This window comes from Protopterus annectens, chromosome 2.part0 (assembly GCF_019279795.1).
Source record: "Protopterus annectens isolate FY-2018-M chromosome 2.part0, PAN1.0, whole genome shotgun sequence".
Classification (NCBI taxonomy): Eukaryota; Metazoa; Chordata; order Ceratodontiformes; family Protopteridae; genus Protopterus; species Protopterus annectens.
In genome coordinates, this window is record NC_056728.1 from 193375636 (window position 1) to 193401149 (window position 25514).

The 25514-nt window shown below is 41.1% G+C and overlaps 1 protein-coding gene across 1 annotated transcript in view; it reads right to left on the minus strand.

The window, feature by feature from the left end:
- EPB41L5 (erythrocyte membrane protein band 4.1 like 5) overlaps positions 1 to 25514 on the minus strand; it is a gene marked incomplete in the record, with an annotated part of 2576260 nt that overhangs the window by 1895298 nt on the left and 655448 nt on the right.

The following is a 25514-nucleotide window of genomic DNA, read 5'->3' on the forward strand; positions in this document are numbered from 1 at the left end:
TACAGTTTGCGATTGTACTGTACGTTTTAAACTGTATTTTACCTAACTGCTGCATTATTTCTGCTTTGTACTGTTTTTAACTGCATCATTTTCTGCACTTGATTTCGACTGTATTGTTAGCCTAGACAGCACAGTCTAGATTCAGATCTACTGAATCTAGCTTGTTACTGTTGCACTTGAGAACTAAACCAGCCAACTTATCAGAGTTGGGGATTACTGGAGGAAGGTTCTCTTAAGGTAATCTACCAACAGGAAAACATACTGTTTATTTTCGCTTGTATTTAAGCCTTGCATTTGCACATTGCTGCACACTGTGCAGCAGGGGTTAGCAGTGCCATGCAACACCACCACCTTGAAACACAATTTTTCCCTAGACATCTATCAGGAGAACCCTCCCAAGCTTCCCTGCTGCAATACAGACAACTCAGCTGTGCAGTGAGCAGCACTGCCACACTTATCCTTTGCCTTCAGAACAATAAGCCCCTTTTGTTAGTCCTAGAGCAAAAATAGATTTAATTAGTCCACTCCCTTCCCTAACAGTACATATGGATAAAACCTGCTATAGTGGATGGGCAGTTTACCATCATTTCACTAACCAGTATGACTGACATGGGCATCCTGAAGCAATGTAGTTATTGCTTCATGTATACTGAGGACCACTTACTCCTCTAAAACACACGCACACTATGTGAAAGATGCAATTACACTATGAAATTGGAATCAATTTGCTCATGTACCAAAACGGAAATCAAACAAGCTGTCAGTACACACACACTTCACCTCTCACACAAAATAAGGACAAAAAACAAACCCATATATGTGGAGGTACTCACTAGAAGCCTACCAAAAGATCGGAGACCTCCCACATGTAAATCACTTGCACACACTGCAGTGCAAGTAGAAACATCTACACAACACACACACCAGCGACTCAACAAATAAGCCCCTATGACAAACACCTCAAAACCTAATGCCTTGGTTATAGGCGACACTACAGTGAGACATACAGATGGCCCCCTCACCATGCTGGACAAGGAAAAGGTCACAGTCAGCTGCCTGGCAGGTGCCAGGATCCATCAAATCATATATGCACTCAAGTCACTCAAAGTACTGTTATAAATCCGTCATAATCTGACTTGAGACTTTCATCTCTGGACTATACAAAGAGAGACATGAATGAGCTCTTAAGACTGTGTCCTAGGCAGGTATGACCCTAGGCCTAAGCAGCACTCTACATTCACTCAGGATGACACTACAATATAAATAAAAAATGATGGATTTCAACAATTGCCTTAGCTTCTGGTGTCATTCCAGGATGATCTAGTATCTGTCAGCCTAGGAAAACATGCATTGCCCGAGATGGTCTGCACCTGTCTCCTCTAGGCTTTTGGATACTGGCAAAGGCACTTGCCTCCCCATAGTGCCTTTTTTAAGCAATGTGAAAACAACAAAATTTCCGACATAACAAAATCCACTCAAGACAAACTCAAGGTTCTGTTGTTTAATGCAAGCAGTCTAAACAGGAAACTGCACTCCCTGGAAGCACTCCTCACCTTGGAAGATGCTGATTTCTGTGCAGTCACAGAGACATGGTTCAAGGCTGTGGACAGCACCCCAGCCCAACAAGGCTACAAATGCCTTCCACACATTCAGACCTCAAGACAAGCTTGAAAGAGGCAAAGGTGGAGGTGTATCCACCTTCACTAATGCCAAGTATACCACGAGACTGGTCAAACAATATGACACTCTCAAACTACACCAAGTCTAACTACAGGCAAAATACCCTACCACATCAGTGCTAGCTATAGGTCCCCCACCATAAACCAAGAAATGCACACCACTTACTTGGACTTACTGGAGTTGCTCCCCATACAGCCAAACACTTTGGTCAGGGAGATTTCAACTATCCTTCCACTGACTGGGTGACATACACAAGCACAAACATGCTCACCCAGAGGTTCCTGGACTTAGTCAACAAAAATGCTCTGGAACAGAGATTGACCCCCCCCCCCCATAAGGGGCTCAAATGTCCCTGATATAGTACTCACCAAACAAGGGGGCTCTTTGCACTCCCCCCCATGTGATCAGAGGGGAGAGCAGCAACAGTATACCCCTTACACAAAAGGGGGCCATCAACAGACCCTGGGAACTACAGACCCATAAGTGTAACCAGCCTCATCTGCAAGGCCATGGAAAGTATTATGGAACTTCTCGACAAGTACATAGGCAACCTTCAAACTCTAGACCTAACCCAGATTGACTTCATTAAGGATAGATCAAACTCCTTAAACCTAATAGACTTTGAGAAAGTCACCAAAGCCCGGGATGAAGGTAAGATGGTGCATACTGCCTATCTTGACCTAGACAAGGCATTTGACACAATAACCCACTCCGGTATTGAGAAACTCTCCCATCTGAGGATTAACCCTTATACCACTAGATGGGTAGCCAACTGGCTCACCAACAGAATACATACTGTCAAAGCTGGTGACTCCACCTCTACCAGTAGGCCAGTCACCAGTGGTGTACCATAAAGATCAGTGCTGGGCCTTTTATTGTTTGGAATCTATTTCTCTGAAGTCCAGGCTAAAGTAGGCAGCCTCTGGCTTACCAGGTTTGTTGACGACTGCAAACTGAACGCAATCCTTGTCTCACTGTCTCTACCAACGTTAACATATTACAGAAGGGGCTAACACAGACAAATGATTGGTGCCAAAGCCACAGCCCCTTCTGTGTCTGTGTTGCACATCTCTTAAGTAAGGGCATCGCATCCAGGTCTAGGGATGTTTTCACGCCACTGTACTCAACCCTCGTCAGTACAGTGCTCCTTTTTGCATGTACCTCACCAGACACCTGCAGCAGCTGTAGAAACTCCAGAGGTTTCTCACCTAGAAAATACAGGACCTCCAAACCATGGCTTACGTAGATGGACTGAAAAGATCTGTCACTACTCTGTATCTTACATGCTGTTGAGAGGCGATCTGTGTCTGGCCTACAGGGCAGTCTCCGACCATGCCCTAATGGAAATGCTGCACATCTGCAACAAAAAAAATGGCACGAGTCATTCCTGCTAGTGATCTTAACCTAATCTGTGACAAACAAAACATGCTGGAGAAAAAGATACATCTCCCACAGATTGCAGCTCCTCTGGAATAAACTTCCAATCCATATGAAGCAAGGCTCCTCTCGGATTCTATTCAAGTTCACACCTGGCAAATGGATGGGAGACCGCAAATTCACCCCGGGGATGGCGTCATGTCCCTCATGGAAAGGGTAGTCGGTGCTGATCACAGACTTGCTCTGCAAATTACGCCCATACAACCAAGGACAACTGTGGTAAATTGGGATTAACATGGCTAGGCTGGTAAGGGCTCTAGGACCATTAGCCTAGTAACCTCCGATGAGGTAATGAATTCCCAGTCTGGGAGGGATAAATAGAGCATTGGGAAAAAAAAACAGGTAGACCAAGATGGGAGGGAGAAGGCAAATGATAGTCTGCTAGAAAAGGGCTTGTCTAGAAAGGAGGCTTTCCCAAGCAAGGAATCCTGCTAATATTTATCTTGCAATCTTTCTTAGCAAGTTGTTCCCTACAAATAACAGCAGTTGGTTTAGTGGGATAGTTCCTTTGGTGTCTGGGGAATGAAGAAACATTTACTTGAGGTCCTGCATGACTGCCTTTTTCCTGCAACATTTTGAAAAGTTTAGAAGCAGAAAGGCAAAAAAGCAGATCCCTATGGAGGAGTCCAAAATGTTGGCCTTGACATCTGACAGGAAGTGAAGATAAAGATCAGCAAACCTGAGAATGGACAAACCAGTTGCTGTACCCCTAGAGGAAGCATCTGCAGCATCACAACTGCAATTAATGGAGTTGTCTGGCTCTGTGTGGCATTGTTGAGCACAGAAATGACAGAGAATTATGTTCAGAAACTTCAATTTTAGACAGAAACTTATTCAAGTTTCTCAAAAGGATACTAAAGACTTAATCATTTGTGTTTGCTAGCTAAGGGCTCTGAAAGCCATGGTTGCAAAGGTATAGATGTGTGTGTGTTTTTTTTTTTTTTTTTTACATTATCTGTTCATAGCCCTACTGCCTATATCAGACAGCACCACACTGGATGCAGAGAAAAGTTTGATGGGTTAATCAGTAGACAGAAAATAGACTGCAGGCCTTGCTGACAAACTTTTGTACAGGAATTTCACGTCTTCAGGCACTTGTAGAACCTGTCTAGTTTCTTAGGTGCAGGTGGCTGTGAATCTAGAACAGAAGTGGAAGCAAAAGCATCCAAAAAGGCTATGGGGACAGGGGGCACAATTTCTAATAATTTATAGCACCTTTTCCCGAGACCTGTTTAGTGTTCCACTCAAAATGTTGCATCACTCTGGGAAAAGTTTAGCAAAGGAAATTTCTTCTAGTGGGGAATCTGGTGATATTGTACAATCGTATCTGGATACCAGTTGTCCAGAAGTGTATGGGGAGGGGTAATTGGCCATTGGGTCCTCATCTGAATACAATTTCTCCTCTTTCTCCAAGGAAAATTCATGTTGCCTTTTCAAAGTTGGAAAAGCAGGAAGACAAAGGAAGGAGGATTCAAAGACAAAATGGCTTTATAAAAGTTTTGAGAAAAATCCAGGCAGGCCTTCTCAGGGGATATCTGCAAAGGAGAGACATATTTAGTTGTTTACTTCTTTTTCACCAGGACATCCTCTCAAACCTTGTCAGACCTCAATAAGGGAACCGGGTACCTCTTCTCACATAATTATCCAGGGTTCCGCCTTCTCTTCAATAATGTTCAGAGACAGAATCTTGAACATATGAGCAAGAGATGCTATACTTGCCTCATGTGGGATCATGGTAGCAGGTATGTCCAGAGAGCACAAAGGTACTCCAGATTCTTGTTGTATCGCAGTTAGTACATTCATGTCACACTAGGCAGCAGTAAATATCTGGTTTCAGCATTTTGAACTTTTTGGGTGTGACTGGGATGTCCGACGCAGAGGGTTATGTCATTTTGGAAAGCAAGAAGCTACTGAGGCTTTCAGTATACAGACAGGTATTAAGGGAAAATTACAGTTTTGTACCTACCATAAATGTAGATGTTCGAGTGCTAATACAGCTGCAGTAATCACAGATGGGTTCTCTGCCATCAGGCGGGTCCTCGGTCGGCCGAATTCCAAAGTCTAGGTCCGGCGTCGGTTGGTGTCGCTTTCTCTCTTGACGTCAGTGAGGCCAGAGTATATAAGACACAGCCGACGCCATGTTCTTCAGTCTTTCTTGCCCCAGATGTCAGGTGCCTCCAGAAGGAAGGCAATACATAAATTATATATATATATATATATATATATATATATATATATATATATATATATATATATATATATATATATATACACACAAACAATGCAATATAATCCAAAATCAGTAGTTGCAAGCAAATAAACCATAGAAGGATAACCCAGTCAGGTTGTATGAAGAAGGGGTTAGGCCCTATGCCTTTACCAAGTGGGGAAGGCGGGAGGGTAACTTGTACTGCAGCTGTATTAGCACTCGAACATCTACATTTATGGTAGGTACAAAACTGTACTATGTTCATCGTGCATACAGCTGCAGTAATCACAGATGGGTAGAGTCCCAAAGCTACACACAGGGTGGTAGGTACTAGTTGGAACTGGGATGAGCCAGAATGCCCTGCCACACAGCAGTGGCAAAGCCTGCTCTAGTTTTGGAATATAAAGGCAGGTGATAGTGTTTTGTGAAGGTATGTACAGAACTCCAAGTGGCGGCCTCCAAAATGTCTTTGGTAGGAACTCCTCTGAGGAAGGCTGTAGAGGCAGCTGTGGCCCTGGTGGAGTGGGATCTGATGCCTGTGGGAACAGATTTCCCATGATATGAATAACAGAACCGTATGCAGTGGCCTATCCACTTTGAAATTGTCTGCTTGGTCACTGGCTTCCTTTGAGCCCCTACAGCATAGGACACAAAGTTTTTCTGATTTCCTGAAGGACTTTGTTCTGTCCAAATAATAGCGTAGCTGCCTATGGATGTCTAAAGAATGTAGCAACCTTTCCCCTTTGTTTTGAGGATTGGGGTAAAAGGTGGGTAAGTGTATGGCTTGGTTTAAAGCTACCCTGGATACCACTTTAGGCATAAATGACGGGTTGGTACGAAGGGAAACCCTGTCCTGATGGAAGATGAGGAAGGGCTGCACCGCCATGAGGGCCTGTAGTTCCGAAACCCTACGAGCTGAAGTGATGGCCAGAAGGAAGGCCGTTTTCCAGGACAAATATTGCAAATCTGTTGATGCAGCTGGTTCAAAATGAGGCAATGTTAATTTTTCTAGAATGTAATTAAGATCCCAGGCTGGTATTGGTTGTTTCCTTGGAGGTCTTATATTCTTAGCCCCTCTGAGGAACTGTCGTAAGAGTGGGTGAGAAAATAAAGGTGGATCAGAGTTGAATTCTGCAGAAATGGCTGAGGCATGGATTTTTATAGAAGAAAATGAAAGTCCACTGTTCAGTAGCTCTGCTAGATACTGTAATATCTGAGGCAAATTCAGCTTTTTAGGGTCCTGGCCTTTTTTCTCATTCCGAGAGCAGAACCGTTTCCATTTTGCGGTGTAAGCCTTTCTAGTAGATGGTCTTCTGGCCTCCAAAATGACATCCTGCACCTCCATGGAAAGTAGGGTCTGTTGTGGTGTTAAGGAATTTTCCATGCAGCAAGATTGAGTGTTTTCAGCTGACCGTGAAGCGTTTTGTAGCTGTGCTGAGTCAGCAGAAGAGGCATTAGAGGTAGGGACCAGGAAGGAATATGTGTTAGACTCCTCAGGAGCGGATACCAGTGTTGCCTTGGCCAATCTGGAGCAATCAGTATCATCTTCGGTCTGTCTGCTCTTGCTTTCAAGAGCACCTTGGGCAGAAGAGGCAGAGGTGGGAAAGCGTAAACTGTCCATGCTGTCCATGTGAATGAAAGGACGTCCACTCTCCAGGCCTTTGGATGAAAGGTCCTTGAACAAAACTTTTCCAAATGATGATTCCTGTGGGAGGCAAAAAGATCTATGTCTGGCCTCCCCCACTCTTGTATTATCTCTGTAAACACCTGAGGATGCAACTTCCATTCGTGTGGATCTGTCATATTTCTGCTTAGATTGTCTGCCAGCGTGTTTTCCAATCCTGGCAAGTACTGTGCTTGAAGTTCGATTTGCCATTCCAGAGCCAAGTTCCAAAGAGTCATGGCTAGTCTGCACAAGGGGTATGAATGTGTTCCGCCTTGTTTGTTTATGTATCATATTACTGTGGTGTTGCCTGTTCTTATCAGTAATTGTCCTGGATGCAGGAGGTCCTTGAAAGCTATAATTGCATTTATTACTGCTAGCATTTCTTTTTGATTGATGTGAAGGTGCTTTTCCTTTTGGGACCATTTGCCCTGAATGCACCCGTCTGTCATGTGCGCCCCCCAGGCGTAGTCTGAGGCGTCTGTTGTGATGACTTGGTTTGCTTGAGGCTTGCAGAATGGGAGGCCTGTGTTTGCTTGACATGCTTGGGCCCACCATAGAAATTCCTTTTGCAAACATGGAATTATTGGTATTATTGTTTCCAAACTGTGACTGTGTTGAGACCATAGGTTTTTTAGGTACCACTGAAGTTTCCTCATATGCAGCTTTGCACATGGGATTAAAAGAATGCAAGATGCCATGAAGCCCAGAGCCTGCAGGATTTTCCTTGCAGTAAGCCTGGTACATTTTGCTAGTATTTTGAAGTACTGAGTTAGCTGCCCCTGTTTTTCTGGCGTTAAATAGGCCATCTGGGTGTTTGTGTCCAAGTTGGCACCCAGGAAAGTTATTTTCTGAGATGGTGTTAGCCTGGATTTCTTTTTGTTGATTGTATATCCCAGAGAATGCATTAACCGTGTTACGTAAGCCAGATGTTCCAGAAGTATGTGCTTGCTGTCCGCTTGGATCAGGCAGTCGTCCAAATAAGGGTAAATTTGTATCCCTTGAAGTTTGCAGTAGGCAATCACTGATGCCAGGCACTTTGTGAATACTCTGGGCGCAGTAGATAAGCCAAAGGGCAATGCAGAGAATTGACAGTGGATTGAACCTGCAAGAAATCTGAGGTATCTTCTGCAACTTTGTCTGATTGGGACATGCAGGTATGCCTCCTTGAGGTCCAATGTTACCAGCCAAAACTCCTTGCCCAGCATGGGAAGAAGCTGCTGTAATGTGAGCATCTTGAATTTTGGTACGAGTAAAAATGTGTTTAGGATGGATGTCCAAAATGGGTCTCCAGTCGGTTCCTTTCCTTGGTACCAGAAAAAGTCTTGAATAAAAACCTTGACCTTGTTCGTGAGTAGGTACCTCTTGTATAGCTCTCATGCTTATGAGCTTTAAAATTTGTAGTTGTGCCTCTGCCCTTTGATTGTGTGGCAGGTTTGGCATGCCTCTCATTTTTGGAAGAGTGTGAAATAGAAATTTGTAGCCTCTGTTTATAACGTCCAGGATCCATTTGTCTGTTGTGACAATATGCCAATTTCTTGCAAATAATGCTAGCTTTCCTCCCAAAGGTGCTGCCAGCTGACACCTGCTTGGCATGGAAATGAGGGAGTTATTGGGTTTGTTTTCTGTATTGTTGTGCACTGTCTTCGCCACCTCTTGGTGCTGGAGTTTGCCATTGTCGGCCTCTATATGATCCTTGTGATTGCCCTCTGCCCCTTGTGCATCTGTATCTACCTCTATGGGGCTTGTCAGTGGCTGGAAAGGACCAGTTTTTTGAAGGCCAATTTCTGCTAAAACGTGGTGGTTGGACCTGTAAAAAAGCTTTGACAGTTTGCATAGATTTGGCTTTTTCTTCCATTTTCCGTAATATCTCCTCAGCATTAGTACCAAACAGCACATCCTTTTGTAAAGTAGCATCTAAAAGTTCAGCTTTCACATGATCAGGCAAGCTTTGTTCCCTAAGCCAGGCATGTCTACGAATGACTGATCCTGTAGCAGCCGCTCTACTTGAGGCCTCTAGGGCATCATAGCCACATTGTAAGGTGTGTTTACCCACTTGCTCTGCACTATGCATCATATCCTGTAACTCCTTTAAATCTGGTTGTTCAGGTTGAGACATTTTATTCCTTAACTGTGATAACAGGAACTGTTGATATTTAAGCATATGAAACTGACAATTTAAGGCCCCTCATGGCAAGGGTGGCCGAGGTATATACCTTTTTTCCCCACCTTTCTAAAGATCTTGACTCTTTCGGCAGGAAGTGGATTCTTGGCAGTAGAGGCCTTCAATCCCTTGGGGACTTGAGAAATGGTTTCAGGGTCAGCATTATGGCTTTTGTAGAGAAATTGGTGAGAGTTAGGAACTCTGTAGTACCTATCAGGTTTGACTGGTGCAGGAGGCAGGGAATCCGGGTTAAGGCAAGCCTCCGAATAAACATCATCAAGTATGTCCAAAACAGGAGGTATCGCCAGAGGCCTGTGTTGAGGTAACAAAAGAAATTCCCTAAGTCTTTTCTTGGAATCAGAAAAGTCTTGGCCTTCCCAATGGAAGTGTTCCCTTAAAGTGTGCAAGGTTTCCCCAAAGGAAAAATCCTCAGGAGGAGATACAGAAGGAATGGACTGCTCTGCATCCGAATCTTCAAAAGGGGAGTAAGTGTTCCTCTACATCAGAATGTTCTGATAAAATGGAGCCCTGATCAGAAGAGGGAGAATCTTCCTCCACTCTGGGTCTCTTGTCTGGAGGGGGTTGAGAACCCCTGATAAGAGTAATCAAATCCTCAGCCATTTTCAGCATCTGTTTTTTAAGCATGGGGCCTGGAGAAGGGCCCTGTGCAACAGGCCTCTTGGGATGCCTGGCTGCTTTGGATTTAGTAAAGGCCTTAATAGAAAAAGAAGATGAGGGTCTAAAGACACCATGAGTGGAAGTGGACCTGTCCACATTAGGAGGCTCAACATTAGCAATGGCTTCGGTTGTAGTCTGGGAAAGGGCCGAGGTACCTGCGGTCTCGGGTACAGAGGACACCGCCAAGGAAGTGTCGTCGGTAGTCAGGGACTGCAAAGGCGTCTCGCTGAGAACCGGACCACGTGTAGCCGGTTTTGGCGTGGTATCAGTGGGGACCGCGGACCTCACGTGTCGATCCTTGTCCTTGCGTTTTTTGGACAAAACGGTAGTCGGAGTCTCCGACGACATTTTATAATCAAAGGCTTTACCAAAAAAGTGTTGGGCGAACTCCGCCCGATGCTTAATAGTGCGTTTATTGAAAGTAGCGCAAAAGCGACAGCCCGAGACGTCGTGGTCTGGGCCTAAACAAGGTATGCAGAGGGAATGGAAATCCTTATGCAGTATTTGCTTCCCACAAGAAATACAATTATTAACTTTTTCTGACATCGGTCTGAGGCAAGAAAAGTTTCCCCAACGGGGTACTTAGCTTTAATGAAGACTTCGGTTTCCAATTTTTTCGTAATTCAGGAGCTGGCCGACCGGCACTTGCGAACTGCTTCTGCTTCGGGCACCGCGCGGCAAAAAAGACTGAAGAACATGGCGTCGGCTGTGTCTTATATACTCTGGCCTCACTGACATCAAGAGAGAAAGCGACACCAACAGACGCCATACCTAGACTTTGGAATTTGGCCGACCGAGGACCCGCCTGACGGCAGAGAACTCATCTGTGATTCCTGCAGCTGTATGCACGATGAACATCTAGCCTGGTACAAAGGATCTTAGGAACAAATAATTGGCACATTTTACAGTTATGATAATACTGTTCAGCCCATAAGCAAAACAAACACTGGAGGTCTTTGTAAGGAATCTGACTTCGTCGCACTTTTAGCTAACACGAAGAAAACTTAAAGAAGAAGAAAAAGAAGGTTCTCCAACACAGCAGTAGCAGCAAATTACATGGTATTCAGACTGACATAAGCAAAGCATCTGTGTCTGTACTGGCAGTAAAAGTATGACTATCCTACAGTTACACATCCACTTTTGTATCCGTATGCCCACAGGCTGCGGTGATAAGCTGGACAGTGTGTCAAGAAGTTTTGTTTTTTTTTTTGCTTTGGTACCCAGCAGAATATCAGGATAATCCACAAGTACTGGAATGTGATTTTAAGGAAGGACATCGTACTGTTCAGACCTCGTATGATTACCTGCTTTCACCTGAAGACCTTTCATTTCCAAGCAAAAGCAGTTATTAGTGACTTTGCAAATGTATAAAAAAATCTCTACAGATTTCAGTCAGAAGACACTGTTCAGACCTCGCATGAGTAACTTCTTCCACCTGTAAAACTTGTATCCAACTGAAAGTAGCTGCTAATGGAAAAAAAAAAGGCCAATAACTTTACATATGCAAAGAGAAGCTACCACTTCCATACCTTTCATCATTTCAACTTATTTTTCATGACTACTTGCTTAACCTGTCTATTTCTTAAATTAAAAGATAATGATCTATACATTCACCTCTATAAAAACAAGAAAAAAATTATTTTAATTCTACATACAATATGATCAGTACACTTTTACATTTCCCTACCCCAGCAGCCCAAGATCACATTTTATTAACTTGCGTCTAGTCTTTCTTAGCTTGTTACAGGCTAAAGTCGAAGTATTACAACCAAGAAAAAAGTATTTCTTACTTCAATATCTAACGTACACAGCAATTACTGATACGACTATTACCTCATTTAAAACACCTGACGGCACACTATACAAGTCTGCTTTACAATGTAGTTTACACTTTGCATAATGAAATTTTTACATACAAGTATTAATAAGAACAAAGAAACTTTTAGTCACATATTCAGTCCTTTCAGTGAACTGGGGTTTATGCTTTAGAGTTCACTCACCAGTCAGAATTACAAGTCTTGCTCAGCCACTACTTGTTAAACCACATTGCACATGCCTAACTTTACATCTAACAGGACTGAGGTTTTAAAGTATTCCATTTATTCACTAATTCTACATCATTGTTATTCTTTTTCCTGATCATTCCATCTGCAAACATGAGTCAAGTTCAAAGTACTCCTGATTCTTCTGGTCAGATCTTGGCCCCCATCCCCCACCCCGTCACTCAAGTATTTTCCTTTGGAACAATGGAAAAGGTTTCACTGGCAAAGTCATTTTACAGCCTTTGTTACTGTTACAAGAATGAGATGCAGAATCCCTTTTGCTTGCTCTCTCAATTTTTCCCTCCTTATCCTGTTATACATTCAAAATGTCTTTGATCCTCCAGGAAAAAAATATTCCAAAGACAGCATGGTTACAACAATTCAAATCTCGCGCCTGCCTCTCTATATTCTCTGATTACTGGGATACGTTTGCTCCTCTTCTGCCTAGTGTACAGTAAATCATTTTCCACACAACACTGTTGTCCCAATATTAATACGTTTCCCCCTGCTGCCAAAGTTTTAATAAGAGCAACTTTTTCTTCGGGTATGACCATTATTTTTTAATGATATTAGTTCATCTGAATAGCTAGTTAAAGCTTCTTCCATTTTTCCAGCCTTTTATTTGACTTTATATTCTTTCGTTTTGCTTACATTAAACACCTCTGAGTGTATTTTATTTTTTCCTCAATTACTGGAAGCCGCATTTTCCTCCTTTCCTTCTAAACTTTAATGACAAAGAGGCATATATGTTTTGCTGTTCACTCAAGTTTAACAAAGTCATCAAAAGTCTAATCTTTCTCAGGCACTTTTCTCGCTAAGCCATACTTTACATATGTGACTGATACTTTACAATCTCACATTTACTCACTAATTTCAGTTTTGCTGGTCGTCTCCCTGCTCTTCGCCATGTCTCAACAGCAGAATCTGGTTCAAGTCCAAGGTACTCAATCATTCTAGTCAAATGTTTTTCTGTCTCTCAAGCATTTTCCTTTGGAACACTGGAAAATATTTCACTGGCAAAGTCTCGGTGAGCTTTATTGCCAAAAGCAGCAGTCACCTTCTGTTTCATGTCTCACTTTTTGATGGATAAACTTTGCATTTTCTCCTTAACCTGATCTACATCAAAAATGTCTTTGATCCCCATGTGCAAAAATGTGAGAAGGGGCTGTGGATGGATGGATACAGACTCCAGGAAAAAAATTCTGAAGACAGCTGGATACAGCAGCTTGAATCTCACGCATACCTCCCAACATTCCCTGATTATTGGGATAAAGTTGCTTCTCTTCTGCCTGGCATATAGTAAATAATCATTTTCCACAAACACACTACTTTCTCCAGAAAAACTCACTAGGGAAATACCAGTCCAGGTGCTTATCTGTACTTTCATAACAGTAATACAATGTCTGCACTTTCCAATTTCTCTGCCATTTTTTGAAACAGCTCTTCTTGAGAAGTTTCATACTCAGCCAGCCTTTTCTTCACTTCAATCTCTGATTTTTGCAGTTTTAACAGTTCCTCTAAACAACTAGTTAAAAACGTCTTCTATTTTTTATTTTAGCCTTCTGTTATTCAAGTTGATATACTCCCTTCAAGGTTTCTTCTAATCAGCTCTGAAAACATTTCATTTATTTTTTCCTCAACTATGGAAACCATCACTTGTACAAAAGCTGGAGCTTGAACTGTTTTTTTGCTGAACAGCTGCAGGATTCTTCCAAGTCAATGTTTTTTCTTCACATTTTCTAGTTGATTTGATTTCAGGTTGTCTAAATTTCTTCTTTGTTGGCATCAAGGCAGGGAACTTACTAGCCTGCAACTGAATTTTACTCTTACTGGCAGAATTACACATTTTTGTTTCTTAGTTTATTTTCCACACTGGCAAAGATGACATTAAGATGTTGATCAGTGTGTAGCAATCTCAGAAGTCGCTGGAAGCCACCTTCAGATTAAACACTGAAACGTGAATTTTTTTTTTTTTTTTTTTTTTTTTTTAACTGAACAGATGCAAGATTCTTCCCCAACCAGCATTTTTTTCTTTTCTCTTCCCTTTTCTGGTTGATTTTCTCTGTCAAAATTTCTTTTTTTTTTTGCTAGCATTCAGTGTAATTACTATCCAATAACTGAAATTTACCCAAATTAATAGCTTTTACTTTTTCCACTAATTTTCTAACCTGTTGGCACATATAACTAGGTGTTCCCAGAGGTTCAAAGAGCACATCCAGACTCTTTCTCTTGGCACAGAAGGATTGACTGCACGATAGCCATCTGGGAACTCTGCCTTTTCTATGAACAGGTTTAGGCCACTGAGATACAGAACTGGTCTGAAGCCCTTTGTTTTCCTGGGAACCAATGCAACTTTACACTATCCAGTGCTGCATTTTGGATTGCTTTTTTTGCACAGGAGATTTATAACTCTATTTTGGCTACTATCTTTTAATAGGGCAAAACACTGGAAGCAGAAGAGACAATGGCCTAGAGTTTTAAAGGAAATAGTGTGGAATCTGGATTCTATTTTCCTGATTCACTTGTTCTGTGTAACAGCCTGCTATGCAAGCATTTACAGGGAAATGTAATTTCTACTCCTCGCCAGCTTGGGATAGTACAGCAACTCCTCAGGGATTCTGTGGCAGGAAACTCTGCCTCTAGAGAGGTGTTCATTCTGAAAACCTCCATACCCACACTGGTTTCTATCAAAAACCTAGCTAAATGTGAGACTTTGTTTTCTGAATTAGAGATTCTAAGTACCCTTTTGGATACAGTAAAATATGCTTAGACGAATGAAGAACTTTCTGCCAGTGGCTAAAGAAGGTTTTTCCTTTGTTTGCTTTCCTGCACTTTCTCCTTCACCTGCAGACCAAAGAGTGGTACTGTTCATAGGGATGCTGGTAAATGAAGCCTTAAAGTTTTCAGCATTGTTGCAATGCCTGATCCATGTAATTTTATATATTGTGATGCTTGCCCCAGCAGCATGAGCTCACCCATGGTGAAAAAAAAACAGCATGACTTAAGAACAGGTAGAAGGGGGGGGGGTCTAAGAGCAGACATGCAGAAATGGCAAAAAGATGAATCATGATAAAGGAATAGGAAAGGCTAGGAAATAGCTCACAAATATTCCAGAACCAGAATCTTAAAAACAGTCCTGGTTTGTAGCAGGACACCTACCACAAAATATTTTCCACTTGCACTCACACAATTTCCTAGTAGTTGTTTTTTTTTAGCCTCCTTTAGTACAGCCTGGATCTGGTAACCCCACATTTGTTTATACATCATATCACTCGGTTTTTGTCTCTAGGTACTTGCAGAAGTCCTGAAGACCAGCTATGACTTTAGACTTTTAACTCATTGATTACCATTATCTCTGACATTTACATGTTTTTATCTGTCCTGCTTGTTCTACAGACCTTGCATTTTCTCCCCTTTTGATACACCTCCTCCCAAGCAAACTCTCATGCACCGGTTGTGGCAGACTTAAAAGGAGGCAGAGGGGAGAAGGGCAGACCTGGATTGAGAGATAACTGGTCCACCCCACCACAATAGCTCAAGTCTTAGAAAGCCAAGCAAAGAAATCTGAAAATATAAAAAGTGTTGCTCCCACAGAATCTATCAAAAAGAATAGGGTCCTTTATTTACATGCAAACACTAACACTTATTTGCAACATATTTACATATATTTACAAATGTACAACTATACAGACATACAAATATATTTATACATATTCACAATTTTCCTTACAATCATACTAAATGCTTAACTCAATTTGACCCCACTCCTCCTTCCATGACTGATTTTACTTAGGTTCATAGGTTCATACTAGGCAATCTGCCCTAGGGCATTTATAAGCCTAGCCAGAGTGTATATGGCTTTCGCCACCCATTTTAAATTAATTTTGCTATGCCCTTTTTCGAGGTTAGTATACTGCGCTTCTGTCTAACAGTGACACAGAAGTGATACCCGGGGTAAACCTACGATCTCCCATCCACTCATCAAGATTCCTCTTGAAGAGAGTCAATGAGGGACTCTGCCTAACCTGGACTGGGATTTTATTCCAGAGTGAAGGGAGCCTCTGGGTTATGAATCTGTCCCTCCAGCATGTCCTATTTATTTCAGTGCTGAGGTTTAAGTCCCTCAAGCGCGTAGCTCGATGGGATTTGGATTTTCTGAGGTGCAGCATGTCCATTAATTCTGGGTTGGACATGGTTTTATAAGTCAGGCACAGATCGCCTCTGAGCAGGCGGTATGCCACTGAGTAGAGCTGGAGTTTCTTTAACCAGGCAGCATATGGCATCTGTTTGAGCCCCTTGATACTCTTGGTGAGGTACTTTTGGGGTCTTTCCAGTTGCTGCAGGTGTCTGGTAAGGTACATCCCAAAAGGGGCATTGTACTCAATTATGGGCCTGATGAGGGATGAGTAAAGAGGCACGATGACCTCCCCTGATCTAGATGTGAATCTCTTCATGATTAGGTGGGCTATATAAAATGTTTTTCTAGCCACTTTGGCCACGTGGTTGTCAAATGAGAGATTGCTATCAACTTGGGTCCCCAGGTCCCTAATTACTTCTTCTGTACTTAATGGATTACCACCTATGTGGTAATTTGTGGGCACTTTGTTTTTGCTAAAGGGGATGACTATACACTTTTGGCGTTTAGCTTGAGGCCATGGCTCTGGCACCAGTTGTCTGTTTCTATGAGGCCCTTTTGGAGGATGCTTGTGTCAGCTGGAGAGTCTATTATGGTGCCCAGTTTGCAGTCATCTGCGAACTTGGTCAGCCACAGTCCTTCCATGTTGGCCTGTACCTCCGAGAAATATATACCGAACAAGAGAGGTCCCAAGACTGAGCCTTGTGGGACGCCACTTGTAACTGGTTTGGAGTCTGACATGGCTCCAGCTATTCTAACCATGTGGGTTCTGTCCTTGAGCCAGTTTGCAACCCATCTAGTGACATAGGGGTTTATATTTAAGCTGGTGAGCTTATCTATAATGCCCGACTGGGGTATTGTATCGAAGGCTTTTACGAGGTCCAGGTAGGCTGTGTGGACCACCTTCCCCTTGCCAATGGCCTTGGTGACTGTTTCAAAGAAATTGACCAGGTTTAAGAGGCAGGATCTGCCCTTAAAGCCGAACTGGGTAGGATCCAGTGTCTGTAGGTCCCCAATATCTTTATTTATAAGGTCCATGATGATCCTTTCCATAGCTTTGCAGACCAAGCTAGTGAGACTTATGGGGCGATAGTTTCCAGGATCCGTTGAGGCACCACCTTTGTGGAGAGGGACCACTGTTGCTGTACGCCACTCTTTGGGTACATATCCTGTAGTAAGGCTGAGACTGAACAGCAGTTTTAGGTTTGGGTTTAGCTCTTCTTGGAGTTCATGTAGGACACAGCCCGGGACACCGCCTGGTCCCATTGATGCTGTGTTTCTTGCTTTGGAGAGGGCAGCTCTTACCTGAGCCTTTGAGATGTCAGGGGAGCAGCACTCTGCTGGGATAGATATTAGCCCTTTTGGTGGGGAAGGGGGAGAGAAGTTTGCACTGAACCTGTCAGCTAGGATGTTGGCAATGTCTGTGGGTTCGGTGTATTTTTTGTCATTTTGGACTAATTCTGAGCATATCTGGGAATTCCCACCCAGGTTCCTAACATAACTAAAGAAAGCCTTGTGATTATCCTTAGTGTCCTGTGCAATTTTTCTCTCGAAGCTGGCCTTAGACGATTTTATGAGTGCCCGTAGTTTTTTGCCAATACTGATCAGAGATGCCTTCCCTTTTTGGGATTTTGCTCTGTCATGTAGTAGCTTCCTCCTTCTATTGTATAGTTTGTTTATGGCTGGGGTCCACCAGACAGGACGTCTGCCTTTGGAGGATTGGGTCTTGGTTTTACTTGGGATTGCATGATCCATACATTCCTGAAGGTGTTCATAGAATGCGTTTATAAAGGATTTTGTGGTCTGGGCCGTATTATCCAGAGGCCCGGGGGCTTTGAAGGATTCCACCTCGGTTTTGAGGAGTGTGAAATTTGCTTTAGAGAAGTTTTTCACTGTGGTTTTCTGGGCATGGGGTGGGGTCGGGATGTGAATATCCAGTGAGATTAGTTTATGGTCTGATCTTACCAGTGAGGGATACACTTCTGGTCTGGAGCATAGAGTCCCCATGTTGGTGATGATCAGGTCCAGTATGTTTTCCCCTCTTGTGGGAGTGGTAACAAGTTGTTCCATAGCATTTGAGTTTATAAATTCTAGGAACCTTTGGGCTAGGGTGTTGGAGCTAGAGTAATGCTCCCAGTCTGTGGTTGGGTAGTTGAAGTCACCCAATATAATGGTGTTTGGAGAGACCTTCATATTTTCCAGTGTTCTCAGGAAGGCCGAGTGGGGTTCCTGGGTTTGGGAGGGTGGTCTGTAGCAGGCTATAAACTGGAAGGCAGTTTTACCCACTGTTAGTTGCACATGGATAGTCTCTGATGCTTCGTGCTGTGCCACTAACCTGGAGGTGTGGGTATCTTTGACGAATATTGATACTCTCCCTCCTTTTGTGGTTTGGTCCAAGTTTTGGGGCCGAAAAGCATGGTATGAGGTATAACCTGGTAGTGCTGGGGTGCTCTCGAGAGCCTTGAACCAGGTTTCTGTTACTGCACAGATATCGATGTTCTCCATGCTAAGGAGAGTTTCGAGTGTGCATCTTGAGGTTTAGACTTCTGGCATTGAGTAGCATTACTCAGTTTCTTATCCCTTGTGATACCTATGGAGGTGGGTTTGTCTTTTGAGCCTTGCTTAAAAAAGGCACTATGGGGGTAGCAAGAGCCTTTGCCAATATCCAAAAGCCCAGGGGTGACAGGTGCAAGCCGTCCCTAGCGAAGCATCGTGGCTTGTCGAGCATGTCACCCCAGGCTGACAGGCATTGGATCCCCTTTGAATGACACCAATACTTAAGCCAATTGTTGAAATTGATAATCTTGTCTTCATACTGTGGCATCATTCTTGGTGAGGGTAAGATGCTACTCAAGGTCAGGGTCATACCGGCCTGGGCTACATGCCCAGAGAGCTCCTCTATGTCTCTTTTCATGTAGTCCAGGGAGGTACGTCTCAGGTCATTCACACCAGCATGGACAATGACTGAGTCATATTTGTACTTGCCTTGGAGTGACCTGAGTGCTTGTGTTATGTGGCGGATCCTAGCACCAGATAGGCAGCTCACCGTGACCTTCTCCTTGTTCAGCCTGGTGAGCGGGACGTCAGTGTGCCTGATGATAGAGTCACCTATTACAAGTGTATCAGGTGTGTTGTTTAGCCTTAAGGGCTGTGACTGTTCGGCACACTGGCTTTGTGAGCTATGTGTTGCATTGTTTTGTTTTGGGGTAGCGGTTGCTTGGGTGTATGCTTTGGAGGTCTCTGCTGCTTAGGCAGATTTTTATTTAGAGCCTCCAAGTATGTTTTTGTGTGTTTATGTGTTTGGTTTGCTGTCGTGGTAGGTCTATGTGAGACTGGAATTGTAGTGAGTGTGGTTTCCTTCTCCTCCTGACTGGTTACGCCAGTACTGAGTTGAGAGAGCTTAGCCTCCAGTTTGGCTATATGGTTGCATCTCTCACATGTGTTGGAATTTGTTGGGAAGAGGAGAGGGTTGTCTGTGTACATTAGGCAGTTGTAACATTGCCTCAAGATTCCCAGGTTCACCAGCTGGACCGGAGAGGAGATTGACAACTGACCTTTGGACATGCTAGAATAGTATTGGGAATTCCTTTATAATTGAAAAAAGGGCCAATGGGGAACAAGTTACTCAAGGGGATTTTATGAGGGTGTAGTGCTTTTAATTTTTTTAGTGCTGACTTATATAATTGCTTTAGTGAGCAAGTGCTAGGCTTTAGCATAGGAATAGGGTGTTTATTATGAGAACTAGATCAGTTCCAAGGCTCAAACCCAAATAAGCGGCGCTGCTCGATGAAGCGCTATGCACAAAATCACGCAAAGCCACGCTACAGCGGGTTTTATACAGGCGGACTTGAAAGATCTAGAAATTGGCCCAAAACAGCCAACAGACTACCAGATTCCTGTGCTGGGAACACTCCTCCAGGGACAGATAGCCAGCTCCAAGCTCCCCACTGCCACTGGTGAACAAAGAAGCCTCCCTCTATCCAAGAAAGGAAATGGCAACACAGGAACTTTCCAAAAGTCCAGAATACAGCAAAGCCTGTATTTGGACTACTCTAGGTCAGGAAAGATGGGAAAAAAGGATAACTTTTTTTTTCTTTTTGCAACAAACAGCAGGAAATTGCAATAAATATGTAACACAGGCTAGCGCACTTGAGTGTGTAGCCTCAACAAGTAAATGCAACAAACAGGACAAACTTTAAAAGTGCAGGTGCAAAAACAACTTTAGACAGTTTAAAACAGTTCAAGAAGCAGAAATATTTGCAGTTTAGCTAGATCGGACAGTCGCCCAGGTAGTAGCAGGAAAAAACACTTATCAGGTTAGCAGTCGCTCTTTTAGCCTCTCTGCTGCTAGCACCACTCTGCAGGACCACAAGGAGTTTGGCTGAGTAGTAACAAGCGCAAAAACCTTGCCAAAGCGGGTTTTATACAGGGGGATTTGAAAGAGCTAGAAATTGGCCCAAAATGGCCAATAGACTACCAGATTCTTGTGCTGGGAACACTCCTCCAGGGATAGATAGGCTGCTCTAAGCTCCCCACTGCCACTGGTGAACAAAGAAGCCTCCCTTAATCCAAGAAAGGAAATGGCAACACAGGAGCTTTCCAAAAGTCCAGAATACAGCAAAGCCTGTATTTGGACTACTCTAGGTTAGGAAACGGGAAACAAGGATAATAATTTTTTTTTTTTTTTTCTTTTTTTCAACAAATAGCAGGAAAATGCAGTAAATATGTGACACAGGCTAGCGTGCTTGAGTGTGTAGCCTCAACAGGTAAATGCAAAAAACAGGACAAACTTTAAATTACAAGCGCATAAGTGCGCTAAAGCTAGCTTTAAAGCAGGGGGTTAGAAAGAGATAGGAAATGGCCCAAAACAGCCCATAAGCTACAGGTCACTGGGCTGGAACCACTCCTCAAGGGACAGATAGGCTGCTCAGAGCTCCCCACTCTCACTGGTGAACAAAGAAGCTTCCTCCTATCCAAATAAGGATATGGGCAACACAGGAACTATGACACAGCCCAGAGATCAGCAATACCTGAAGACTGGACTATTCTAGTTCAGTAAAGGCGGGAAACAAGGAATTTTTTTTTTTTTTTTTACCAAGTAGCAGAAATTAGGTACAGAAACACAGTAAATGCTTTAATTCGGCTAGCGCACTTGAGTGTGTAGCCTACCAATTAAAATAAGCAAAAACAAACTTTAAAAGTGCAAAAAAAAACTCAGAAATACAGGCAGAAATGCAATAAAACAACTTTACAGAGCTTATTTAGTAAAAGAAACAGAAAAGTCTATATATACAGAAAAGCAGCTAAAACACACAAACACTTCAGATGCAGTGCAACCTAGAGCACTTGAGTTGTACCAATATTAATACTGTATAATTCCAAAATGTTTGAGAAGCACAGTCAGAACACAAGGAGGTTCAGGCGAAAGAAAAAAAAAAGTTTTGTTTTACTTTTTGAAAGGGAAAAAGGAGGAACAGAAGGCCTTATCAAATTGTTCTCTCTGTATTAGGCAGAATGAGATAATGACACTAGACTGGGTGGAGTGTCACAGTAGGGGCAGGCAACTGCAAAGCCACCAAGTATAAGAGCAAGACACCAACAGGGAGGGTGGGTGGGACAAAATAGCCTACAGCCAGCAAGCACTAGAGACACAAATGAAAGTTTTTAAACAGATAAGGATTTGTAAAGATACAGAATAGGCAAAGTGCTATATATAGATATATTAAATTTAAAAAACAGTAATCTGTAAAAATAATCAAAAAAATCAAGATACTTATATTTTCAGCTCAGTTGCAGTCAACAACTTCTTTTCCAGTCTGCACTGTGTGTAAAGACAGAAACCCTATCAAAGTTAGGGCTTAAATACCAAAACAGCTTTTCAGAACACAAAAGAACCAGCCCCCACTAGCCAAAAGATAATTACACAGAGGAAATGCTTCAGTTAAAACAATAGCCTACAGCCAAGCAAGCACTAGAGACACAAATGAAAGTTTTTAAACAGATAAGGATTTGTAAAGATACAGAATAGACAAAGTGCTATATATATATATTAAATTTTAAAAACAGTAATCTGTAAAAATAATCAAAAAATCAAGATACTTATATTTTCAGCTCAGTTGCAGTCAACAACTTCTTTTCCAGTCTGCACTGTGTGTAAAGACAGAAACCCTATCAAAGTTAGGGCTTAAATACCAAAACAGCTTTTCAGAACACAAAAGAACCAGCCCCCACAAGCCAAAAGATAATTACACAGAGGAAATGCTTCAGTTAAAACAATAGCCTACAGCCACAGCAAGCACTAGACACACAAATGAAAGTTTTTAAACAGATAAGGATTTGTAAAGATACAGAAATCGTTGTTAAACTCTGATGACCATTAAACAATTTAATTTATTCTTTCATTACATACGACATAACTTATCTATTCTTTTAGCATACTATTTACTTCCATTCTTATTCATATTTAATATCAATGTTTATTTTACACTTACATTTCAAAAACACATGTTCAGTAGTTGTTTCTTCTTGATATTCAATCAATCACTTTTCTTTGTATATGGCATATTTCCTTTCACTGGTTACTTATCTATTACCAGTCTCCACAAAAAATCTTGCCATTCTACTTTCTGATTACACCATTTGCTTATTCTTTTTCATCTGTTATACTTTACCCATGGTTTTACACAGCAATGTTTTACTACATTCTTGAATCATACTTTTCTTTCTATATTGTCAATTTTTATTTCACACAAAAGTATTTTTTCTTAGTAACATTTTATTTCATTATACACCCTTTCTCTTTTACTGTTTTTGATCATAACCCAGACTTTTTCGTACTTACATTTATACAATTTGACTACTAATCTCTCATCTTTTTAATTTATCCAGTTTAACACTGAATACAAATTTAATAAAGCAGCATATACCTGTTAATTAACCCTAAACCTCCTTCCTATTTACATAAAAACTCCAGTTTTACTGGGTTTAATCTAGAACTCCTTATAAACATCCTCTGCAATAATTATTTTTCAAATACTGTCGATAATATACACTTAAGTGTGATATTTTTCCCATTAGGACTGGATTTATCAAATAATCCCTTTTTCTAAATTTATATTTTCTCCAAAAAAGACAGGTTTGTTTTATTTCTTCTGTTTTTTTTCCACACTGAGTTCTACTTACATAATTATTCTCAAATTGTATACCCAACACAGACATTTCATTCATTGTAAAACACAGTATATACCATCTATCTTTACTACTTCACCTAAACCTTTATTTTTTTCTCTTTACTTAAAGCCATCCCCTATCACCTCTAGACACTCATTTGTGCAAATTACTACTTTATCTAAATGTAGTTTTTTTGCAATTATGTCATCTGCATATGTTAACAGAACTGGAATTTTTAACCCTTCAGGCATTATATACCCTGCCTTCTTCATTTTGTAATTTATTTCACATACTACCACATTCACAACTAATGCAAAGAGTATACAACTCACTGGGCATCCCTGTCCTGCACCACTTGGCTTATTTCTGATGAAATAAGCCATTTACACATTTTTACTTTATTGTGTTACTACCCAGTGACGTACATAATTTCCTAATTTGCCCATTTGTATACATTTTTTCACTACTTCCCATAAGATTTTCTATCCAATTTTATCAAATGCCTTATTAAGGTCTCCTAGCATTACTCTTGTTTCTTCTTTTCTATAAAGAATATCATCCACAATTTCTCTAGCTGTCATTTATAATTCTTGACAACCCTTCCCCTTTAAACTATACACACTATCTTCCATAATATTTTCTATTTTAGTTTCAAATCTCATTTGCATTACTTTGATAAAGATCATATAATCATTATTCTTCAATACTACTGGTCTCCAGTTTTTAACAGTCTTCTATCTTCCATATGAATTTAATTATTCCACTAAATAAATTCTTTACACAAAATCTTCAAATAGCCATTCATTCAAAATCTTTAATTTTTTTTTTGCCAATCCCATAAACTTTCATATATTTCATACCCTATTCTATCTGGTCTTGAAGCCGAATCTTTACTTACTTGCCCTAATACTTTACCTAGCTCACAAAGAAATCTCATTTTCCATCTCCTTAGTCGCTTTTCCCGCTACCTTTTTCATTGTATTTTTTTCACTACCTTTTTTCTTTAAACATTTCCTGTACATACTGTACTGCACTATACATAATGTTTTCCCAAGTACTATTTCTCCTTTTACTTTTTTTTTATTTCTCTCATTACACTACCATCTTCCTTTACTAATCTGCTTAAGTAACGCAAGTCCTCTTTTCCATGTAAAAATATATTTGCTTACAATTCTTGTATTTATTTTCATACAATTCGTTTTCGTCAAAGTAATTTCTATTATGTTCTAAATCATCTAATGCATCTTCATATATTTTTATATTTCTCTCAACTTTTCTCAGGTCAAACTGCAACTGTAAACAAAAAAAGTATATTTCTTTATTAAATATGATCTACTGTTCAGACCACTTTTTATCAAATATTTTCACAGCAACATGATCTTTCCATATCTATATTAACAATCTCTTTCCTTCTTAATTCCATACTTTTTTCATTTGTCCTTTTTATTCCTTTGTCAGTTTTTACATATTTCTTGTTTTCTATCTCTAGCCATATTGCACGATGATCAAAAAATACTGTTTCAACCACCCAGTTTCATACAATTAAACCTTCTGATGCTATAAAACAAGTTTTTGTCACAAACTTTTAACTTACCATGTTTTACTACTACTAACATTTTTCTTATATAATTTCCTTTTTTATGTTTGCCTCTTAAATCACAATTAAAGTCTCCTGCTATAATTTTTGCATTTAACACTACATACTCTAAATTAGTATAAGCATATCAGGTTAGAATTCTATATTCTTGCTCTTTCCATTTTAAGACTGCAATGGCTATTCTTCCCATTTTGCTAAAGTTACATCTAACATATTTACTGTATTTCTACAGAATATGGCTTTTCCAAAATATCCCTCATTTACCAAATTCCCGATAATCTTTCCTCTCAATAGTTTCTCTGTTTTCAATCTTCATTTGTTAAAATTCTTCTCTAATATAATTACATCTACATCACGTTACACCACTTCAAAATCTCTATTCTTATTATATTTTTAACAATATTCACATTTACAGAAAGCACTAAAATTTTAATCTCTCCTTTTCCTTAGAATCATGGTTTCACAAGTTCATAGTTAATTACTAGGCTAGCTGCCTTAATGGGCCATTCTAAGCCTAGCCAATTTTCCTCCCGAAGGTGGGAATCAAACAATGTACCTTGTGTCTGTGAATCAAAAACCTAAGCTATTAGATCAACTCCCCAACCATTAGCTGTACATATTCTTTTTCATCTATTTCCTTTTTTCTTTTGTATGTGTCCCTTTAAATATTCTCTCAGTCTTTACCAATAGAATTCTTTTTCTTTTACTGTCTCAGTGGTTTCCAATTCTTTACATTTAT